Source organism: Aegilops tauschii, chromosome 6, assembly GCF_002575655.3.
Source record: "Aegilops tauschii subsp. strangulata cultivar AL8/78 chromosome 6, Aet v6.0, whole genome shotgun sequence".
Classification (NCBI taxonomy): Eukaryota; Viridiplantae; Streptophyta; class Magnoliopsida; order Poales; family Poaceae; genus Aegilops; species Aegilops tauschii.
Genome location: NC_053040.3, coordinates 280,054,008 through 280,077,393, shown reverse-complemented (window position 1 = coordinate 280,077,393; position 23,386 = coordinate 280,054,008).

Below are 23,386 nucleotides of genomic sequence, written 5' to 3'. Positions count from 1 at the left end.
CCAAAATCCCAATGAAATAACTGAAGACCGATCGGCTGTCTGAAGCGACGCCTCGAAGGGAAGAAATAAAATAAAAATGCCGCAGTCGGGCGTCAGGGCGACACCACATAAAGGGCTTATATTGGAATATAAATAACAGTGTGTGCCACAGTCGGACGTCTGAGCGACATCGCATAAAGGGCTTATATCAAAAGTAAATAACAAGAGTGCCATAGTCGGACGTCTGAGCGACATCACATAAAGGGCTTATATCAAAAGTAATTAACAAGGGTGCCACAGTCGGACGTCTGAGCGACATCACATAAAGGTCTTATATCAAAAGCAAACAACAAGAGTGCCACAGTCGGACGTCTGAGCGAGATCACATAAAGGGCTTATATCAAAAGTAAACAACAAGAGTGCCACAGTCGGACGTCTGAGCGAGATCACATAAAGGGCTTATAACAAAAGTAAACAACAAGAGTGCCACAGTCGGACGTTTGAGCGACATCACATAAAGGGCTTATATTTCATTATTCGGAATTCAAGTAGCTCATGAGTTAAATCATCTCAAGGAAATACTCATGTACGTAATAATAAACTGGTTAGTTCATCCACAGGAATAACATTCAACCTGGTTTACCACTCATGTTTGTTCACCAGGGATTTTCATGGAGATTGACACAGAGACTGACGTTGAGACTGATATCGATACTGATATGGATATATTGACCAAGATCCTTGACCATGGACACGATTACTCGAAAGGTTTTCACTCTGCAGAGTTTGTACTTTTAACCACAGCCAATGGATTTCAGTAGTCACAAGGGACTAGTTCCGTTTACGGTGTTTTAGGCGAAACACATCTAACCAGTACACACCCATTCCACATTCCGCTGCCAGGAATCACCCTAGGCAACGTTCAAGAAAAACCTTGAGACGGGGAGGCTACAACCTCGCGTAGCATGGGATCAAATTTATATCGCGCGCTCTAAGGGATGCCCCCCTCTCTGTCCCATCCGGAAACACCCATGCCCCCTGACCGGATGACTGGCTTTAATCCAGGGCCATGGAACCCTCATCCCGGCCCCTCCCTTTGGTGTGTACGAGGAAAGAGGTTTGCAACTTACTAAACCGTATTCTTTGCAGAAAACATGTGGTAGCACAAAAGGGGACGGACGGTAACGTGGCCTGATCCACATTAACTCGGGAGCTTAACGGTTGACATAAGACTGGCATGCTTCAACAATACCATCTTAACACCTTTCATGTCACCACATGATTGTGTTATCACCCATCAAAACAACACATCAAGTTTCGAAACATACTGGTTGTGCCTTGCATGCAATATAACTCTCACTGACGCTCTTATAAACATGCCATGAACTAACTATTCAAGCAAACATGCAAAACACTTATCATATCAAAGGTTCAAACATGCTTGCCTGGTTCGGAGTAGTCGGAGTCTAGCTTGGCGAAGTTCGCGGCTCCGTCACCTCCTCCGGTATCTACGGTATAAAGAGAACGCGTACTAACGTAAATACCAAGTGGGCATAAAAGTTGTTCCAAATACTTTTCAAATAAATACTATTAAAAAACTAGACGAAAATATAAAACTGACAGAAAAAGAATCAACTAAAAATCATCTTTTGTTTAAAAGATATAAAGGTTTTAGTCCAAGGACTAATCTGTGATGAAACAGAAAAGACCCAGGGGCTAGTTTGAAAAAGCAGAAAACGTTTTGGTTGGAAATACGCCAACCCCGAAGGAAAGCGTACTTTGCCCGAAGGCGTTTTTCAGAAAACGTTTCAAAATAGAAGAGGAGAGGCTGACGAGGGGGTCCCACCCGTCAGGTTCAAACTTTGAAACAGAGCTCGCCGGCGCCGAAGCTCGCGGTGGTTTCCGGCGTTGATCCACGGCGAGGTAGGGGGATCGGAGGGTACCTACGGGTTCACGGTGTCTTTCCACGTCGGTGGGTGGTGGACTTGGTCGTCAGCGAGCACCACGTCGACGGTGGCCTCAACTCCGGCGGACGGTGGTTCGGGCGAGGATGATACTCTCCGACGGGAGCTGCAACCTCCAAATTAGGGCGCGGGTTAGAGAAGTGGTTGCATTAGGAGGCTACTGGCATGGTTTGAGAGGCGGGGGTGTACGCACTTGAGAAAATCTTGCCGGATCCCGAAGCGGGTCGGGGCGGCCGGAGTCGGGGAAGAAGGCCTCCCCGAGGTCTCCCTAGTGGCTGGGCGTGGTTCTGGTGAGATGGAGTGGTGGTGCTTGGTCGAGATCGAGCTCAGGGCCTCCTTTTATAGCCGATCCGAGGCGGTTGCCGTGAACGTGATTTCTCCGGTGAGGATTACGACGAGGCAGTGGTCGGACGAGAGGTTTAGGGGGCTGGGCAGCAGCGGATTGGTTCACTGACTCCGTTTCTCAGTTAATCTCGGTCGGACTTGGGCGATACTCCAGCCCTCGACGGAACGGCCTCACGGGCTCGTCGGCGACAGTGGGCGTGCTCTGCGCCACTCAGGCCACGGCGATGGTGTTGCAGCGCGTCCAGAGAAGAGGACGGCCACGCGGAGGGTCCTGGTGGTGTGGGCGGTGCTGGACGGCGCCGTCCCTCGCTGCGCCTCTCTGGCAGCCGCAGCGGGTGGTGCTGCCGCCGCTCACGGGGGCGGTGTTCCTCCTGCCAGCTCACCGCCGACGCTCGCGCCCGTCCAGGCGACCGTGCGGCACGGTGGATAAGGAGGAGCAGGGAGCAAGAGGCCAGCACGGGTACTGGTGAGATGGACGCCACGGTTCTGAAGAAAACGACACCGATGACTGAAACTGAACACTGAACACTGAACCTGCACAGAAACAGTGCATGCCACCAGTTCGATGAAATGATTCCGGCATGTGGGAAATTTTTCTGGAGCTGATCTTTGGTGGAGAGGTCTCTTGATGCATCTGGAGGCCTCATGATTTTTCTCAGAATTTTTGGAGAAGAAAAATAATGAATTTCACCAAAATGACAAATCTGGTCCAAACTTGCAGCAAGCAAATTTTGAAAATTTTGAACTGTGGACCAATGGATCTTCATGGATCTTGGTTGAGGGTTCTAAGGACTAGCCAAGGAAACTTGTTTGGAAACAAAACTCAAAGGAATTCTAGTGGTTCCTTTGTAAATCACTAAGGGCCAAAATAAAAGACAGAAAAGATTTTTCATTTAAAATAAATAGAAATAAATTCAAGGGGGAGTTAAACTTGCTGGATTTGAAGCTTGACTTGACACAAAGTGGGAAGATGGCTCTTGGGAGGGAGATTTCACTTAGGTCATGGCAAGAAACAATTTTTGAAAGGGGGAGAATAAACCCAAAAATTTAAATGGCCTCCTTCCCAGGAAAAAAAGGAAATCAATAAAACCAAATAAATTTTTTGGGGTGTCACAACACCTACCCCCTTAGGAAAAATCTCGTCCCCTTTATTTCAGCTGATCCTCAATTAGGTGTGGGTACTCTGCCTGAAGAAAATCCTCTCTTTCCCATGTTGCTTCATCCTCGGTGTGATTGCTCCACTGAACCTTGAAAAACTTAATCGTTTTCTGACGGGTCCTCCTTTCGGACTCCTCCAATATTTTTATTGGCCGCTCTCTGTAGGTGAGGTCTGGTTGCACGTCAATGCTCTCATGAGATACATGCTTTTCCGGGTTGCTTACACATTTCCTCAACTGTGAGACGTGGAACACGTCGTGGACGTCTGACAGCTCTCTGGGTAGGTCTAGCTGGTAGGCTACTGTGCCTCTTCGTGCAACCACACAGAAGGGTCCAATAAATCTTGGGGCTAGCTTTCCTTTAACTTTGAACCATTGCAGGCCCCTCATAGGGGACACTCGTAGGTACACATATTCACCGGGTTCAAAGCTGACTTCATGATGTTTTCGATCGTAATAGCTCTTTTGTCGGCTTTGAGCTGTCTTGAGTCGGTCCCTGATTTGTCTAACTTTCTCCTCAGCTTCCTTGAGCATGTCTGGGCTGAAGATACGACTGTCACCTGTTTCTGACCAATTTAATGGGTTACGACATCTCCGCCCGTACAATGCTTCAAAAGGTGCCATTTGTAGACTGGCTTGGTAGCTGTTGTTGTATGCGAACTCGGCATATGGCAAGCTTTCCTCCCAACTGGTTCCATAGGTGAGAACACACGCTCTCAGCATGTCCTCAAGAATTTGTTTCACACGTTCAGTTTGTCCATCAGTCTGGGGGTGGTATGCTGTACTGAATGCTAGTTGAGTTCCCAGAGCTTGTTGTAAATGATCCCAAAATCTAGAGACGAATTGAGTGCCCCGGTCGGATATTATAGTCTTTGGGACTCCATGCAGACAAACTATACGGGAGAGATAAAGTTTAGCAAGCTTCTGAGTGGAGTATGTTGTCTTTACGTGAATGAAATGTGCTACCTTGGTTAATCTATCTGTGATGACCCATATGGCATCATTTCCGTGTTGTGACCGAGGTAGTCCGACAATAAAATCCATTCCAATTTCGTCCCATTTCCACTCAGGTATCCTGTTTGGCTGTAGTAGCCCTGCTGGTTTTTGGTGCTCAGCTTTAATGCGCTGACACGAATCACAACATGCGACGAAGGTGGCTATATCCCTCTTCATACCGTGCCACCAAAACTTTTCCTGAATGTCTTTATACATTTTGGTTCCTCCAGGGTGGATTGCATATGGAGCGGTGTGGCCTTCGGTTAGAATTTGCTGTTTGAGGCCCTCAATGTTTGGTACTCAGAGTCTGTCCCCGTACCATAATACTCCCTCATTGTCTATGACGAATTCCGAGGCTTTGCCAAGACTCACTTTTCTCTTTATACCTTCGAGCTGGGATGTCCATGCTGAGCCTTCTTAATCTGTTCCATTAGGGTGGGCTGTAATTCCAAACTTGACACGTTCCCTCAGTGACCATTACCAAGTTGAGTTTGGTGAACTCCTGCTGAAATTCAGGCCTCAACTTCTGTAGATTGTCGTTGCCCGATCTGGGGTTCCGACTAAGAGCATCTGCCACTACATTTGCTTTTCCTGGATGGTAGTGAATGCCGACATCATAATCATTGACTAATTCCAACCAGCGTCGTTGCCGTAAATTGAGTTCTAGTTGCGTGAAAATATATTTAAGGCTTTTATGATCCGTATATATTTCACAACGATTCCCCAGCAAAAAGTGCCTCCACTCTTTGAGTGGATGGATGACTGCTGCCAACTCCAAGTCATGAGTAGGATAATTTTCTTCATGCTTCCGTAGTTGCCTGGAAGCATATGCGACAACTTTGCCGTCCTGCATCAATACGCACCCAAGGCCTTTCCGGGATGCGTCACAACACACTTCAAAACTTTTGGGTATGTCTGGCACAACCAATACCGGTGTTGTTGTTAATTTCCTTTTGAGTTGTTGGAAACTTTTCTCGCATGCTTCAGTCCATACAAATTTCTTGTCCTTCTTGAGTAACCGTGTCACTGGTTTTGCTATGGTGGAGAATCCCTCAATAAACCTTCGGTAATATCCAGCCATTCCTAGGAAACTTCGTACATCTGTTACGTTGGCTGGTGGTTTCCAGCCAAGTACGGCCTTGACTTTTTCTGGGTCTACGGCAACACCTTCTTGGGTTAATACATGGCCTAGAAAACCAACCTGTCTTAACCAAAATTCACATTTGCTGAATTTGGCGTATAATTGATGTTTCCTTAATTCTCCCAGTACAATTCTGAGATGTTCAGCATGTTCTTCCGGTGTCTTTGAGTATACCAGAATATCATCAATGAACACCACAACAAATTTGTCCATAAACTTCATAAACACTTTGTTCATGAGGTGGACAAAATATGCGGGGGCGTTTGTCAGTCCAAACGACATTACTATAAATTCATACAATCCATATCTGGAGGTAAATGCCTTCTTAGGGATATCTTCTATTCGTACCTTTAATTGATGATACCCCGATCTTAAATCAATTTTCGAGAAAACCTTGGCTTGTGCGAGCTGGTCAAATAAATCATTTATCCGTGGCATCAGATATTTGTTTTTGATGGTGACCATGTTGAGTGCTCGATAGTCTATACATAATCTTAGTGTCCCATCCTTTTTCTTGGCAAATAATACTGGTGAACCCCAAGGTGAGGAGCTGGCCCGTATAAATCCTTTGTCCAGTAATTCTTTTATTTGCTTCTTTAATTCTACTAACTCGGAGGGTGCCATTCTTTAAGGTTTCTTGTAAATGGGGGTGGTTCCAGGTGCTAGTTCAATGCTGAACTCTATTTCCCGGTCTGGTGGCAAGCCTGGTAGTTCGTCGGGAAATACGTCAGGGAACTCACACACCACTGGAACTTTTCTTAACTCTGAAATGTCCACCTTGTTCAACTTTGGTTGTCGTGACACTGGTCTTTCCTGAGCTGCCACTTTTATTGTCTTGCCGTGATGATGAGTGAGAATTATAGTCCGATTGAAGCAGTCGATAAATCCTTTGTTGGTGGTTAACCAGTCCATTCCTAGGATAACATCTAGTCCTTTATTTTCCAACACGATGAGATTCGCCTGAGACTTTAGTCTTTCAAACTCAATAATCACACCTTGGCAGTAACTCTGAGTGATTTGCTTATTCCCAGGGGACTTGATGATCATGGATTTTTCCAAAGGAAGTATCGGAAAATCATGTTGCAAAACAAAACTCTTCGAAATGAACGAGTGAGAAGCTCCAGAATCAAACAAAACCGTGGCAGGTATTGTGTTGACAGGGAACATACCGAGTACGATATCAGGGGCGTTCTGTGCTTCTTCCTTGGTCACATGGTTTAGGTGACCCTTCTTGTGATTGTTATTGGGGTTGAAGTTGTTACGCTTGGGAGCTGGATTATTTCCACCATTGTTCGGCTTAGGGGCCGAGTTCCTTGGCTTTGGGCACTGTTTGGCATAGTGTCCTTCCTCTCCACAAGCATAGCAAGTAACACCTGGGCGATACGTAAAATCCTTGTCCCTTGCATGAAAATATTTGGTTGGGCTTGGAACATTGGTCGTGGATTTGTTCGCTCCATTTTTCTGAAAATCAGTCTTGTTCCGCTTGTTGCGAGCATGAGTAGTCTTGTCCCTTTTGCGCTTGCGAATATCCTCCAGGCTGCGGCGCTCATTTTCCAATGTAATAGCCTTGTCCACAAGTGTTTTGAAATCTGGAAAGGTGTGTACGACCAGCTGGCATTTAAGTGCCGGTGCTAGACCGTCCAAAAATTTCTCCATCTTTTTATTTTCAGTCATATGCTCTTCGTTGGCATAACGAGATAATTGAGTAAACTGACTATTGTACTCAGTCACTGTCATGCTTCTCTGCTTGAGGTCATCAAACTCCCTTTTCTTGATCTTCATAATGCTCCTGGGAATGTGCGCCCCACGAAAACCTTCCTTAAACTATTCCCAGGTGATGTTATTTTCATTGGGGTGCATGTGCAGAAAATTATCCCACCATGATCCAGCTGCTCCAGTGAGGTAGTGAGGTGCATAAAGCACCTTCTCACGGTCTGAACATTGTGCAATAATTAATTTCCTTTCAAGGTCTCGAAGCCAAATCATCGGCCTCAAGCGGCCTATCAGTGTGAGCGAACGTTGGGGGACATGTCTTTTGTAGTTCAGACAACTTGGAATGCGGCTGGTATGGTTCACGGTGATTTCCCATATTGATAACATGATTCATCATTTCTTGATGTTGCTGCTGGCTTTGCTCATAAAGGCGGCATACTTGAGAAAATGCTGCTTCACTGCCTTGCTGACTTGACTGCCCCTGTGTGAAGTTGTTGCTTGTCTGGGTACCATAATTTTCTTCCGGCGGACTTGGCATGGAACGAGTCCAGGGACGAGGCATTTTCCACTCTAGGGTATTTTTGCAAAACTCATGAGAAAAACCGCGTGGCACAAAGAATAATTTTGCAAAGGCAAAATTTAAAAGACTCCAAGATTTTCCAAGAAAAATACTTGATTGTGCATGGAGAAGGACTGCTCAGTACATATCTTACACGCGAGTCATAATTATACAATACATCACTCAGGATGTGCGTACACAATCCTGACATGTTATTTAGGCTAGTGCACTCCTCCGAGTTCCTACATGATGCGCACACAAACTACTTCTCACCAAACCTATGTACATATAAACATATCATACAAGCTGGCACATCGCACGGCTACTAGGCGCACTCAGTCGGAGAGGGTGAAAATTTCCTTCGGCCTGCCGAGGGTAAGACCCAGTGGTGCAGAAGACTCAACCTCCTCCTCACTAATAGTCTCCAGGCGCGAAGTACTGAGTTGAGCAGTTGGTGCGGGTGCGGCAGGTGGTGCAGCTCTGATTGGAGTAGGAGCAATGACTTGGTCAAACTCCTCAGTGGTAGGCAGGCGGCGAGCGGTGGCTAAAATGGCAGGTGCATAGGATGCTGAGGACGAGACGAAAGTCAGCGGCGGTGCCATGTGGAGAAGCTCCCTCCTGTTGGCGGAACAGCCCTGAACTGAGTCCATACGGGCAGCCACAAGGTCGTCCACGAGGTTGTCAAAAGCTGCCTCAAGAGCTTTGAGATATTCAACAAGCATCTCAATAGCCTCATCTCTCTCTCCCCTAGGGCAAGCGAATGCATAGTGACAAGTATATGGTACATGGCATGGGAGGTAGCGGTAGCGACGAGACTTCATCGTAGGAAGAACATCCCGAAGACGAGCTATCGCCTCACGGGCAGCCATCTGCATGGCATGCCTCTCCGTAGGCATGGCCCTTCCCACAAAACGAAAGTGGCGAGACGCAGAACGCCCTCCCTTGAATTGCACCGCGGCCTGGTGCATAGACACGCTGTCGCTGATCTTGTGCTGGTAGAGTGTGAACTCTGGACGAGTCGATGGCCCGATCGCGAGCTTGGTGATGGAGACGAGAAGCTTGATAAACCCCTCAGGTACATTGGCGAAGACCTGCGATTCGCAGTCGCTGCCAGCCATCTACAAAGGTAGACAAAAATTCCGAATAGTCAAATCATAAATTTATGATGACCAACAGAAAATTGCTACACTTGCAAAAAGTTGAAAAGCACTAAAAACGCTAATAACCGATTAGCGATCGCACCTAGTGGCTTCCTACAGTTAGCCTGGCTCTGATACCAAGGTTGTCAGGACCGGTTTTCCAATAAAACTTTTATTGAGAAACCGACCCTTTTATCGGACCAGCATAGAAGAATCCTTCTTGCTGGTAGATAAATCCTTGATACAGAAATCCAGAAGTACTAAAAATAATACAGGGTTGAGCTGAGGCTACTCAACAATTTATTGCAAGCACGCCGATATAATACATAAAGGCGGTATGACACAAGGGGTATGGTGGCATAACTACTGACTCGTAATAAATGTGGTGGGGGATATGTCACAGTGAAGTGGGTGACTTGACTTCTAAATCTTACAACTCATCGAGCGCCGGAGTGGGGCTTGATGACTTTTATTCTGGGTAGCGGAAGCGTATATAATACATGTGACCAATTCCAGGATCGCACGGGACTGACTGGGACTCCTCTAGGCGCCGGACTCGCTATCGAACTCTTCATCCATAAGATCGCCTTCGTCAACATCTGGCCAAATCAACAAGCCAGGTGAGTACTATGAAAGTACTCGCAAGACAGTTTGGACATAAGATATAACAAATTCAAACATGATGCACATGAGCAGATTAGTAATGCGCACTCAGATAATAAAATTTCACGGCATGCTAAATAAAAAGGAAGTCAGGCGGTAGTCCTCCCGAAATCCCAATGAAATAACTGAAGACCGATCGGGTGTCTGAAGCGACGCCTCGAAGGGTAGAAATAAATTAACAATGTCGCAGTCGGGCATTAGGGCGACACCACATAAAGGGCTTATATTGGAATATAAATAATAGTGCATGCCACAGTCGGACGTCTGAGCGACATCGCGTAAAGGGCTTATACCAAAAGTAAATAACAAGAGTGCCACAGTCGGATGTCTGACCGACATCACATAAAGGGCTTATATCAAAAGTAATTAACAAGGGTGCCACAGTCGGACATCTGAGCGACATCACATAAAGGGCTTATATCAAAAGCAAACAACAAGAGTGCCACAGTCGGACGTCTGAGCGACATCACATAAAGGGCTTATATGGACAGTAAACAACAAGAGTGCCACAGTCGGACGTCTGAGCGACATCACATAAAGGGCTTATATCAAAAGTAAACAACAAGAGTGCCATAGTCGGACGTCTGAGCGACATCACGTAAAGGGCTTATATTTCATTATTCGGAATTCAAGTAGCTCATGAATTTAAATCATCTCAAGGAAATACTCATGTACGTAATAATAAACTGGTTAGTTCATCCACAGGAATAACATTCAACCTGGTTTACCACTCATGTTTGTTCACCGGGGATTTTCACTGAGACTGACACAGAGACTGACGTTGAGACTGATATCGATACTGAGATGGATATATTGACCAAGATCCTTGACCATGGACACGATTACTCGGAAGGTTTTGACTCTGCAGAGTTTGTACTTTTAACCACAGCCAACGGATTTCAGTAGTCACAAGGGACTAGTTCCGTTTACGGTGTTTTAGGCGAAACACATCTAACCAGTACACACCCATTCCACATTCCGCTGCCAGGAATCACCCTAGGCAACGTTCAAGAAAAACCTTGAGACAGGGAGGCTACAACCTCGCGTAGCATGGGATCAAATTTATATCGCGCGCTCTAAGGGGTGCCCCCCTCTCGGTCCCATCCAGAAACACCCATGCCCCCTGACCAGATGACTGGCTTTAATCTAGGGCCATGGAACCCTCATCCCGGCCCCTCTCTTTGGTGTGTACGAGGAAAGAGGTTTGCAACTTACTAAACCGTATTCTTTGCAGAAAACATGTGGTAGCACAAAAGGGGACGGACGGTAACGTGGCTTGATCCACATTAACACGGGAGCTTAAGGGTTGACATAAGACTGGCATGCTTCAACAATACCATCTTAACACCTTTCATGTCACCACATGATTGTGTTATCACCCAATCAAAACATCACATCAAGTTTCGAAACATACTGGTAGTGCCTTGCATGCAATATAACTCTCACTGACGCTCTTATACACGTGCCATGAACTAACTATTCAAGCAAACATGCAAAACACTTATCATATCAAAGGTTCAAACGTGCTTGCCTGGTTCGGAGTAGTCGGAGTCTAGCTTGGCGAAGTTCGCGGCTCTGTCACCTCCTCCGGTATCTACGGTATAAAGAGAACGCGTACTAACGTAAATACCAAGTGGGCATAAAAGTTGTTCCAAATATTTTTCAAATAAATACTATAAAAAACTAGACAAAAATATAAAACTGACAGAAAAAGAATCAACTAAAAATCATCTTTTGTTTAAAAGATATAAAGGTTTTAGTCCAAGGACTAATCTGTGATGAAATAGAAAAGACCCAGGGGCTAGTTTGAAAAAGCAGAAAATGTTTCGGTTGAAAATACGCCAGCCCCGAAGGAAAGCGTACTTTGCCCGAAGGCGTTTTTCAGAAAACGTTTCAAAACAGAAGAGGAGAGGCTGACGAGGGGGTCCCACCCGTCAGGTTCAAACTTTGAAACAGAGCTCGCCGGCGCCGAAGCTCGCGGTGGTCGCTGGCGTTGATCCATGGCGAGGTAGGGGGATCGGAGGGTACCTACGGGTTCACGGTGTCTTTCCGCGTCGGTGGGTGGTGGACTTGGTCGTCGGCGAGCACCACATCGACGGTGGCCTCAACTCCGGCGGACGGTGGTTCGCGCGAGGATGATACTCTCCGACGGGAGCTGCGACCTTCAAATTAGGGCGCGGATTAGAGAAGTGGTTGCTTTAGGAGGCTACTGGCATGGTTTGAGAGGCGGGGGTGCACGCACTTGAGCAAATCTTGCCGGATCCCGAAGCGGGTCGGGGCGGCCGGAGTCGGGGAAGAAGGCCTCCCCGAGGTTTCCCCAGTGGCTGGGCGTGGTTCTGGTGAGATGGAGTGATGGTGCTTGGTCGAGATCGAGCTCGGGGCCTCCTTTTATAGCCGATCCGAGGCGGTTTCCGTGAACGTGATTTCTTCGGTGAGGATTACGGCTAGGCAGTGGTCGGACAAGAGGTTTAGGGGGCTGGGCAGCAGCGGATTGGTTCACTGACTCCGTTTCTCAGCTAATCTCGGTCGGACTTGGACGATACTCCAGCCCTCGACGGAACGGCCTCACGGGCTCATCGGCGACAGTGGGCGTGCTCTGCGCCACTCAGGCCACGGCGACGGTGTTGCAGCGCGTCCAGAGAAGAGGACGGCCACGCGGAGGCTCCTGGTGGTGTGGGCGGTGCTGCACGGCGCCGTCCCTCGCTGCGCCTCTCTGGCAGCCGCAGCGGGTGCTGCTGCCGCCGCTCACGGGGGCGGTGTTCCTCCTGCCAGCTCACCGCCGACGCTCGCGCCCGTTCCAGGCGACCGTGCGGCGCGGTGGATAAGAAGGAGGAGCAGGGAGCAAGAGGCCAGCGCGGGTACTGGTGAGATGGACGCCGTGGTTCTGAAGAAAACGACACCGATGACTGAAACTGAACACCGAACACTGAACCTGCACAGAAACAGTGCATGCCACCTGTTCGATGAAATGATTCTGGCATGTGGGAAATTTTTCTGGAGCTGATCTTTGGTGGGGAGGTCTCTTGATGCATCTGGAGGCCTCATGATTTTTCTCAGAATTTTTGGAGAAGAAAAATAATGAATTTCACCAAAAATGACAAATCTGGTCCAAACTTGCAGCAAGCAAATTTTGAAAATTTTGAACTGTGGACCAGTGGATCTTCATGGATCTTGGTTGAGGGTTCTAAGGACTAGCCAAGGAAACTTGTTTGGAAACAAAACTCAAAGGAATTCTAGTGGTTCCTTTGTAAATCACTAAGGGCCAAAATTAATTTCAGAAATGATTTTTGATTTAAAATAAATAGAAATAAATTCAAGGGGGAGTTAAACTTGCTGGATTTGAAGCTTGACTTGACACAAAGTAGGAAGATGGCTCTTGGGAGGGAGATTTCACTTAGGTCATGGCAAGAAACAATTTTTGAAAGGGGGAGAATAAACCCAAAAATTTAAATGGCCTCCTTCCCAGGAAAAAAAGGAAATCAATAAAACCAAATAAAATTTTTGGGGTGCCACAGAACTAATGAAAGAATGGCACAAGGGGTAAGAAATATTTCAGACAGCACTCCAGTTGAGAAGGGAGGCAAAACTTGACAGAATGGGAAGAACTTGAAAAGAGGGCACGACACTCCGGTTGGAAATGGATAAGCACGAAAAGAACACGGTCCTCACAAATCGAGATGATGGGTGAAGATAACAACATCACCATGCCTCCGGAAGAAAAAATAGAAGATAGACAATTGGAATAAAGGAATGGAGAAGAAAATGACAACTTCTGCCACAAATAAGCTTGGAAGGCACCCTTCCAAGAAGGTTAGAACGGAGTTGTTGGGTAATCAACAACGAAACGAGTAAGCTTGTAGTGGACTTATGGAAAAAACATCTCAAGACTAGGAGGTGACAGCCGGCCACTAATGGAAACCATTGATTTGATTGAGAGCACCAAAGAGATGAAAAAACTTCTTCACCGAGATGAGAAGGAGAAAATTGGATCATAGATAAGCACCACAACTAGCTATATTCCTTAGGGAAGGCTGTAGGTGAAATATAACCCAATATAACTCCAACAAAAAGATTGATTGGTTGAAAAAATCTCTAGAACGAACATAAAATGATGGATTTAAATATGTCACTCTTGAAGACTTGTGAATCATGAAACGCGAAGGGAAATTATCAAGAATGACATAACACCATCCCAAAAGATAAGGTAGAACAAATTGCACTTTAGAATGCAAGATGAAGAATGCTTGGACTCCTCAAGACAAAACATGTGTTGAACACCATGTTTATTTTAAAGTATAGCTTGGCGGATCTTAACTCCGAGAGAAATCTTGAAGAACAATTGAAGAATGAAACGAATCCTTGATGAGCCACCATGTTGATCCTCCATGAAGAACTCCGGTAATAAAAGAATGATCAAATGAAATGGAAACTTGAAAAGAACTCCGGGAGAAACCTTGCAATGATTAGATGAAGCTTTGAAATGATATAATTGAAATAACTTGGAGCTCCAGAAAGAAAAGAAGAACAACTTGTAGCCGAAAATTTGATAACATGAACGAACTCCGGAAGAAGGAATTAATCACTTGGAGGAAACAAGAATAAGAATTACATTATGTGTATCCTTCACCAATTTAGATTGATGACAAGCAACGGATTTGGCATACTACTTATTCTCGTAGAAAGGATTAAGATTGATATAGCGCAAACTTGAGAAGGTCTTGATGGAACTACCGGTAGGATTGAAACAACGAATACATTAATGTGAGGACATCGGAAAAGGAATCTTGAACAAACCACCGTAAGAATTGAAAATGAATGAAGAAAAGAGAACGAATCACCGTATGAATTAAAGAGCGCGCGAAAATACTCGAGGGAATTTGATACATGAGAACGAATAGATCACGAGCTGACTAGAGGATACTTGAACGATGCACCGGGAGAATATGGAGATGAACGAAGAGACATCAATTTAGAATAATTGGAGAACGAGACTGAAAACTTAGAACGAAGAAAATTTCTGAAATGATGGCCTTTGGATGATCAAGAAATGAAAACAACTCATGAAATGCTCCGGATGGGTAAGAAAAGAATTGCACGATTGGAAACAATTTGAGAGGATGGCAACAAGTTAGAACCATGAATCTTCAAGAGAACGAACCAAGATTCAAGAGAAATTCTTCTTCGGTCTTCAAATGTTGAGAATGACGATGAGAAACACCACCATGAATTATTGAGACACTCCGGAACAATGGATAATAGAAATGATGAACGAACGATGAATGAATTGAAAGATCTTGGAGAAAGACATATGAATGATGAAAACTCATTCTTACGTCAAACTTTGAAATGAATTTGAGAATAACTCCAGAAAAATTAGAAGAGTCTGGTAAGATCCTGGGAAAAGACCTGTGGGTTAGGGCCTACTCAAAAGATACACCGTTGGAATGATTTAAAAGAGAGATTGCACTAGTTGAATTAAATGGCTTGAATGAGATAGCATCCTCAAAAGAACTTGAGTGAATTGAGAAATGGAAACTTGAATCTTCTGAGATATCTTCATCACTCCGGAACAATTGAATAGCGAGAAGTGGAAGATTAAGAGATGCACCGACATGAGAAAACATTTGAAACGAGGAAAAGAATACGATCAACACTGAAAGCTTGACTTGAGTCCACCGGAGAAGAAAAATAATGAAGAATGATAAACTTGAAGAACATCTTCATGAGAACCACCGGGTAAGAACATTGATTGAAAAGAATGAAGGGACTTCACATGAATAAAATGGATACTTGGTTAAGAAATCTGAGCCCTTGAAGAAAGAGGGTGGGAGGGCGGGAAAACAAAGGCAATTTGGGGCAGATGAAACAAACAACGTTGTGAAAACTTATTATTGATCTTCCGAATGGGGAGAATGATGGGATCCACTTGAAGAGAAGCACACCGGTTGAAAAGAATTAATATGACAACCTCGATGATCGAAAGGATTAGCAACCACATGGAAATATGAGAACACCGTTTACGAAAGGTATGGATTCAACATTTTACTTCGAAGCAACTCGAATACCACAAATAAAACAAAACAAAGGATTGGCTTGCAGAATAAGCTGGAAACAAACATATGATAAAGATTTCGTTTGAAGTTTTCGTGGTGGGGCCCACACGGGCTTGATCGTACAGCACCATCATGTACAAGGCAGTGCACATGACATACGAAGCATCCCCGAGTCGGCATAGCCAAGGACTCTTTAAGACACTACGAGACCACTGTAAAACAAACCGTGGAAAGGCGGACCACTAGACGTCGAACCCCAATCTCATATCATGCATCTGTCGGAAAGATATCCTAGGAGCTACTTGAATTCCCACTTATAAACTCCCGAAACTTTCTGGTTATGCAATCAGGTGTTGGGGATACAAGGGACACAAAATATATCACCCAAACTAACAATACCTAGATCCAGCTGTATCCATCCGTCAACACATAACCAAGAAACCTTCAGAAATCATTTACCTCAACCTTCGAAAAGCATCCGTTATACGAGTTATGGCAATACTCCTGAACTCCCGCCCCAGTACTGAGTGGCGTCGAGGTGATCTCACCAACAACTGCATAAAAGAGATTTCGATGTCGGCGAAACTCAGGTATTCCAGAACTGCAACGATAAAATTGTGACGACAACACCTCGGAGCTCAACTCCCCGGGACACTGCCACAACCCCTAAATGTCAGGAGGCACCAAGAACAATGTTCTCGTCACAAAACCATCGGAACGATTCCAAGATACCCGCGTGATCCTAAATTTTTTTTAGTGAAATTTGAGGAGAGAAAAGTCAAAACTTCTACGTCAGGAGGCCTCACCAGAGCGACGAAGGGACTGAGGAGTAAAAAGAATCCTACTCTCCGATATATATAATCCTAAGACTCAAAACATTTTTGTTCTAGACTCAACAACGTCAGCAATTCGATCAAGCAGGGGGCTCCTAAGTCGGGGATGGCTTTGATACCAACTTGTAACGCCCACGATGCGGCTATATCTCCCACGTGTCGAGGCACGACTTAGAGGCATAACCGCATTGTGGTTTTGTCGCTAGACGGGTCATTTTCACACAATCCCATGTAATGAACCAGAATGGGATAAAGAGTTGGCTTACAATCGCCACTTCACACAATACATAAATGAAATCATACAACATTCAAGATACACGCATAGGTCCGACTACGGAACCAAAATAAAAGAAGACAACCCAACTGCTAGATCCCCGATCGTCCCAACTGGGCTCCACTACTGATCAACATGATAAGAAACAACACAACGAACAAGATCTTCATCGAGCTCCCACTTGAGCTCGGTTGCGTCACCTGCACTGGCATCGTCGGCACCTGCAACTGTTTTGGAAGTATTTGTGAGTCACGAGGACTCAGCAATCTCACACCCGCGAGATCAAGACTATTTAAGCTTATAGGAAAGATGAGGTAATGAGGTGGAGCTGCAGCAAGCACTAAGCATATATGGTGGCTAACATACGCAAAGGAGAGCGAGAAGAGAAGCAACGGAACGGTCGTGAACTAGCAATGATCAAGAAGTGATCCTGAACTCCTACTTACGTCAAACATAACCCAGAAACCGTGTTCACTTCCCGGACTCCGCTGAGAAGAGACCATGACGGCTACACACGCGGTTGATGTATTTTAATTAAGTCAAGTGTCAAGTTCTCTACAACCAGACGTTAACAAATTCCCATCTGCCACATAACCGCGGGCACGGCTTCCGAAAGATAATACCCTGCAGGGGTGTCCCAACTTAGCCCATTATAAGCTCTCACGGTCAACGAAGGATATTCCTTCTCCCAGGAAGAACCGATCAGTCTCGGAATCCCGGTTACAAGACATTTCGACAATGGTAAAACAAGACCAGCAAAGCCGCCCGAATGTGCCGACAAATCCCGATAGGAGCTGCACATATCTCGTTCTCAGGGCACACCGGATGAGCAAGACGTCGGGTTGGCATAGACCCTGGTTGACTAGGGGGCGCTGGACATTGCTCAGTTTGGACCAGCACTCGAAGGAGAACTGGCCCGGGGGTTAAAATAAAGATGACCCTTGAGTCTGCAGAACCCAAGGGAAAAAGGCTTAGGTAGGCAAATGGTAAAACCAAGGTTGGGCCTTGCTGGAGGAGTTTTATTCAAAGCGAACTGTCAAGGGGGTCCCATAAATCACCCAACCGTGTAAGGAACGCAAAACCAAGGAACATAACACCGGTATGACGGAAACTAGGGCGGTAAGAGTGGAACAAAACACCAGGCATAAGGTCGAGCCTTCCACCCTTTACCAAGTATATAGATGCATTAATTAAATAAGAGATATTGTGATATCCTAACATAAGCATAATCCAACATGGAGCAATCTTCATCTTCTCCTGCTACTAGCAACGCTATAAGAGGGGCTGAGCAAATGCGGGAACATAGCCAAACAATGGTTTGCTAGGAAGGGTCACAAAGGTTAGAGGTTCATGGCAATTTGGGAGGCTTGAAAAGCAAGTGGTAGGTAGCGCGGCATAGCAATAGAGCGAACAACTAGCAAGCAAAGATAGAAGTGATTTCGAGGGTATGGTCATCTTGCCTCAGATCCCGCAAGGAAGAAGAACGAGTCCATGAAGAAGACAAACGGATGTAGTCGAACAAATCCTCACAACTCCGGAACGAAACCGAAGCTAACGAGAGAAGCAAACCGGAAAGAAACAAACAACATAGTAAACAACCACCACATACACATGGCATGATGCACAAACAAGTATGATGCATGTCCGGTTTAAATATGCATGGCATGGAAAAGTGCAACAAACAATACTACAAGTTAAGTGGAGCTCAATATGCAACGAGTTGCATAATGAAGAAACACCACATTTAATTATTTGGTTAACTCTCGGTTGTGTACCCCATGATATTAAATGTTGTTAAACATGGCAAAAGTTGAAGCATAAGTAAACTAACTATTTAGGCAAGTTTAAATGAGGCCGGAACAACAAACAACAATTCCGGAAAATCCTCATGTCCATAATTTAGATTTGGTACTGTTCTGCCATAAACACAATTTTAATTTTGTTAAACAGCAAAATAAAGTGCACCATGTTAAACTAGGCATTTTTCTACCCCATTTACATATAAAGTTTATTAAAATCCGAGCTATAGTTATTTAGTTATGAAATAAATCATTTTAACATGGCATTTGAGCAAATTTAAACAAACAACATTTTTAACATTTTTAACATGGTTGAAAGTGGCATATTATGAAACTAGACAAAATTCTAAGCATTTTACATATATAAATTATTTTAATCCGATGCACAGTTGTGGAGTTATTAAATGCATGAAGTTTTGGGGTTTTTCTGTAAATCTGTAATTCTCTGTATAAATAGACAAATCGCAGACATGAAAAAAAAATACACTGGGCCGAATCTAAAACCGGAGCAGGCCCAACAGAAGAAAAACAAAGGGGCGCTTGGGGGGGGGGGGTTTCTCAGCATGGGCCAAGCCCAGTTCGGTGGAGAGGCCAAGGCAGAAGCGGGCGCTGGGTCTGGTAGCTGGTGAAGGGCGACGTGGTCAACGCGGGCGCTGCCCTCGCTCGATACAGAGGAAGCAGACAGGGGAACTTGGCGCTGGCGTCTCTCGGCGATGGACGACAGTGAGCGGAGCTTGGCCAGGCGGCGTCCGAGGCGACGAACTGGAGGAGGTGCTCAGGCGGCTCGGCGGCTTGGCGAGGGGAGAGGTCAACGCGGCGGCGCGGGCGTGCGCTCGACGCAGCGCTGCTGCATCTAACTGCAGAAGAACTGCAGCGGCGCCACGGCGACAGGAAGCAGGGGTCGCGGGCACGCCGGCGGCTGCCGACGAGCAGGCGATGGCGGATCCGGCCATGGGGCAGCGGACTTGGCCGGAGAAGGGGCGGAGGCGCGCCGGGAAGAAGCAGAGGAGGAGCTTGGGGTCGAGGCTCCAGCTCGACAGGAAGCAGCGGTAGCAGCGAGAACTTGGCGCATCGGCGAGGGACTTGCACGGAAGGCCAGTTAGGTCTTGGTCGGCACTCCAGGAAAGCAGCAGGGCGCAGGGAAGGTCCTAGGCACCGGATCCGGCAGCTGGGGAGCTCGCCGATGTGTGCGCCCATCTATGGTGTCGTGGAAGAGCCTGGGGCGGCGGCATGCCTCGATTTGTTGCAAGCAGAGAGAGAGGGAGGTGAGGAACGAGGGAAGGAGAGGAAGTAAGGAGAGAGATGGCAGGGGCAGGACGGCCTGGCGTGGTCGTCGGCGGGGATGAGGTCTCGGGCGCAAGGAGAACAGCGAGCAGCGCTGGTTGGTTAGGTGTGCAGAAGACGAGGTGGATTGGAGGCTTGGGGTCTGTCCGGGAGGGATGCCGAGAAGGATTTGGTTGGGTGGCGGCGGAGAGGGACAATCCTCCTAAAATTTAGGGTTTCCCAAAATGGGCTATGGATGGACGAATATATACATCACGGATTAGGTTAGGGGCTATCGGATCCCTGCGATCGAAAACGGGCGGTTGAGAATAAAATGCTTAGGGGAGTCCAACAAAGAAAACGGTGATGTTTTATAGATGTTAGGAGATGATCTGGATGCAACGGTGATGACTGAGCGGGTCGGGTTCGGGACAGGTTTCGGACGCGCGCGAGAAGGGGTTTTGTGCATTGTGCAGAGAGGCTCAGACGGTCGGACAACAAAGAACGGTTGGACTGAGAAAGGTCAACGGAGGCGAGGAGGGACGCGACAACTACGAATGAATGCAAATTTTAAAAACAATGACGACAACGAGTGCTGATGCAATGCGGATGATGAATGCAACAAACAATAAAACACACGACGATCACGCAAAACATGGCAGGCGCCTGGAGCGTCGGTCTCGGGGCGTTACAATATCATATCACTTATATTGATTGCATGTGATGTTTATATTTTATGCATCTTATCTTGCTTTGATTGACGGTAGCATTATAAGATGATCTCTCACTAAATTTCAAGATAAAAGTGTTCTCCCTGAGTATGCACCGTTGCCAAAGTTCGTCGTGCCCACACACCACGTGATGATCGGCTGTGATAAGCTCTACCTCCATCTACAACGGGTGCAAGCCAGTTTTGCACACGCAGAATACTCAGGTTAAACTTGACGAGCCTAGCATATGCAGATATGGCCTCAGAACACAGAGACCGAAAGGTCGAGCATGAATCATATAATAGATATGATCAACATAGTGATGTTCACCATTGAAAACTACTCCATTTCACGAGATGATCGGTTATGGTTTAGTTGATTTGGATCACGTGATCACTTAGATGATTAGAGGGATGTCTATCTAAGTGGGAGTTCTTAAGTAATATGATTAATTGATCTTTAATTTATCATGAACTTAGTCCTGGTAGTATTAGCATATCTATGTTGTAGATCAATACCTCGCGTTGGTGCTTCACTATGTTTATTTTGATATGTTCCTAGAGAAAAATTATGTTGAAAGATGTTAGTAGCAATGATGCGGATTGGATCCATGATCTGAGGATTATCCTCATTGCTGCACAGAAGAATTATGTCCTTGATGCACCGCTAGGTGACAGACCTATTGCAGGAGCAGATCCAGACATTATGAACGTTTGGATAGCTCAATATGATGACTACTTTATAGTTTAGTGCACCATGCTTAACGGCTTAGAATCGGGATTTCAAAGACGTTTTGAACGTCATGGACCATATGAGATGTTCCAGGAGTTGAAGTTAATATTTCAAGCAAATACCCGAGTTGAGAGATATGAAGTCTCCAACAAGTTCTATAGTTAAAAGATGGAGGAGAATAGCTCAAGCAGTGAGCATGTGCTCAGATTGTTTGGGTACTACAATCACTTGAATCAAGTGGGAGTTAATCTTCCAGATAAGATAGTGATTGACAGAGTTCTCTAGTCACTATCACCAAGTTACAAGAACTTCGTGATGAACTATAATATGCAAGGGATAACGGAAACGATTCCCAAGCTCTTCGTGATGCTGAAATCGACGAAGGTAGAAATCAAGAAAAGCATCAAGTGTTGATGGTTGACAAGACCACTAGTTTCAAGAAAAGGGTAAAGGGAAGAAGGGGAACTTCAAGAAGAACGGCAAGCAAGTTGCTGCTCAAGTGAAGAAGCCCAAGTCTGGACCTAAGCCTGAGACTAAGTGCTTCTACTGCAAAGGAACTAGTCACTGGAAGCAGAACTACCACAAGTATTTGGTGGATAAGAAGGATGGCAAAGTGAACAAAGGTATATTGGATATACATGTTATTGATGTGTACTTTACTAGTGTTTATAGCAACCCTCGGCATTTGATACTGGTTCAGTTGCTAAGAGTAGTAACTCGAAACGGGAGTTGCAGAATAAACAGACACTAGTAAAAGGCGAGGTGACGATGTGTGTTGGAAGTAGTTCCAAGATTGATATGATCATCATCGCACACTCCCTATACTTTCGGGATTAGTGTTGAAACTAAATAAGTGTTATTTGGTGTTTGCGTTGAGCATGAATATGATTTGATCATCTTTGTTGCAATACGGTTATTCATTTAAATTAGAGATTAATTGTTGTTCTGTTTACATGAATAAAACCTTCTATGGTCATACACCCAATAAAATGGTTTGTTGGACCTCGATCGTAGTGACACACATATTCATAATAATGAAGCCAAAAGATGCAAAGTTAATAATGATAGTGCAACTTATTTGTGGCACTGCCATTTAGGTCATATTGGTGTAAAGCGCATGAAGAAACTCCATACTGATGGGATTTTGGAATCACTTGATTATGAATCACTTGATGCTTGCGAACCATGCCTCTTGGGTAAGATGACTAAAACGCCGTTCTCCGGAACAATGGAGCAAGCAACAGATTTGTTGGAAATCATACATACTGATGTATGTGGTCTGATGAATATTGAGGCTCGTAGCGGGTATCATTATTTTCTGACCTTCACAGATGATTTGAGCAGATATGGGTATATCTACTTAATGAAACAGAAGTCTGAAACATTTGAAAAGTTCATATAATTTCATAGTGAAGTGGAAAATCATCGTAACAAGAAAATAAAGTTTATACGATCTGATCATGGAGAAGACTATTTGAGTTACGAGTTTGGTCTTCAGTTAAAACAATATGAAATAGTTTCACTACTCACGCCACCTGGAACACCACAGTGTAATGGTGTGTCCGAACATCGTAACTGTACTTTATTAGATATGGTGCGATATATGATGTCTCTTACCAATCTACCACTATCGTTTTGGGTTTATGCATTAGAGACAACTGCATTCACGTTAAATAGGACACCATCAAAACCCATTGAGACGACACAGTATGAACTATGGTTTAGCAAGAAACCTAAGCTGTCGTTTCTTAAAGTTTGGGGTTGCGATGCTTATGTGAAAAAGTTTCAGCATGATAAGCTCAAACCCAAATCGGAGAAGTGTGTCTTCATAGGATACCCAAATGAGACTATTGGGTACACCTTCTATCACAGATCCGAAGGCAAGACTTTTGTTGCTAAATTTGGAATCTTTCTGGAGAAGGAGTTTCTCTCAAAAGAAGTGAGTGGGAGGAAAGTAGAACTTGATGAGGTAATTATACCTGCTCTCTTATTGGAAAGTAGTTCATCGCAGAAACCGGTTTCTGCGATGCCTACACCAATTAGTGAGGAAGCTAATGATGATGATC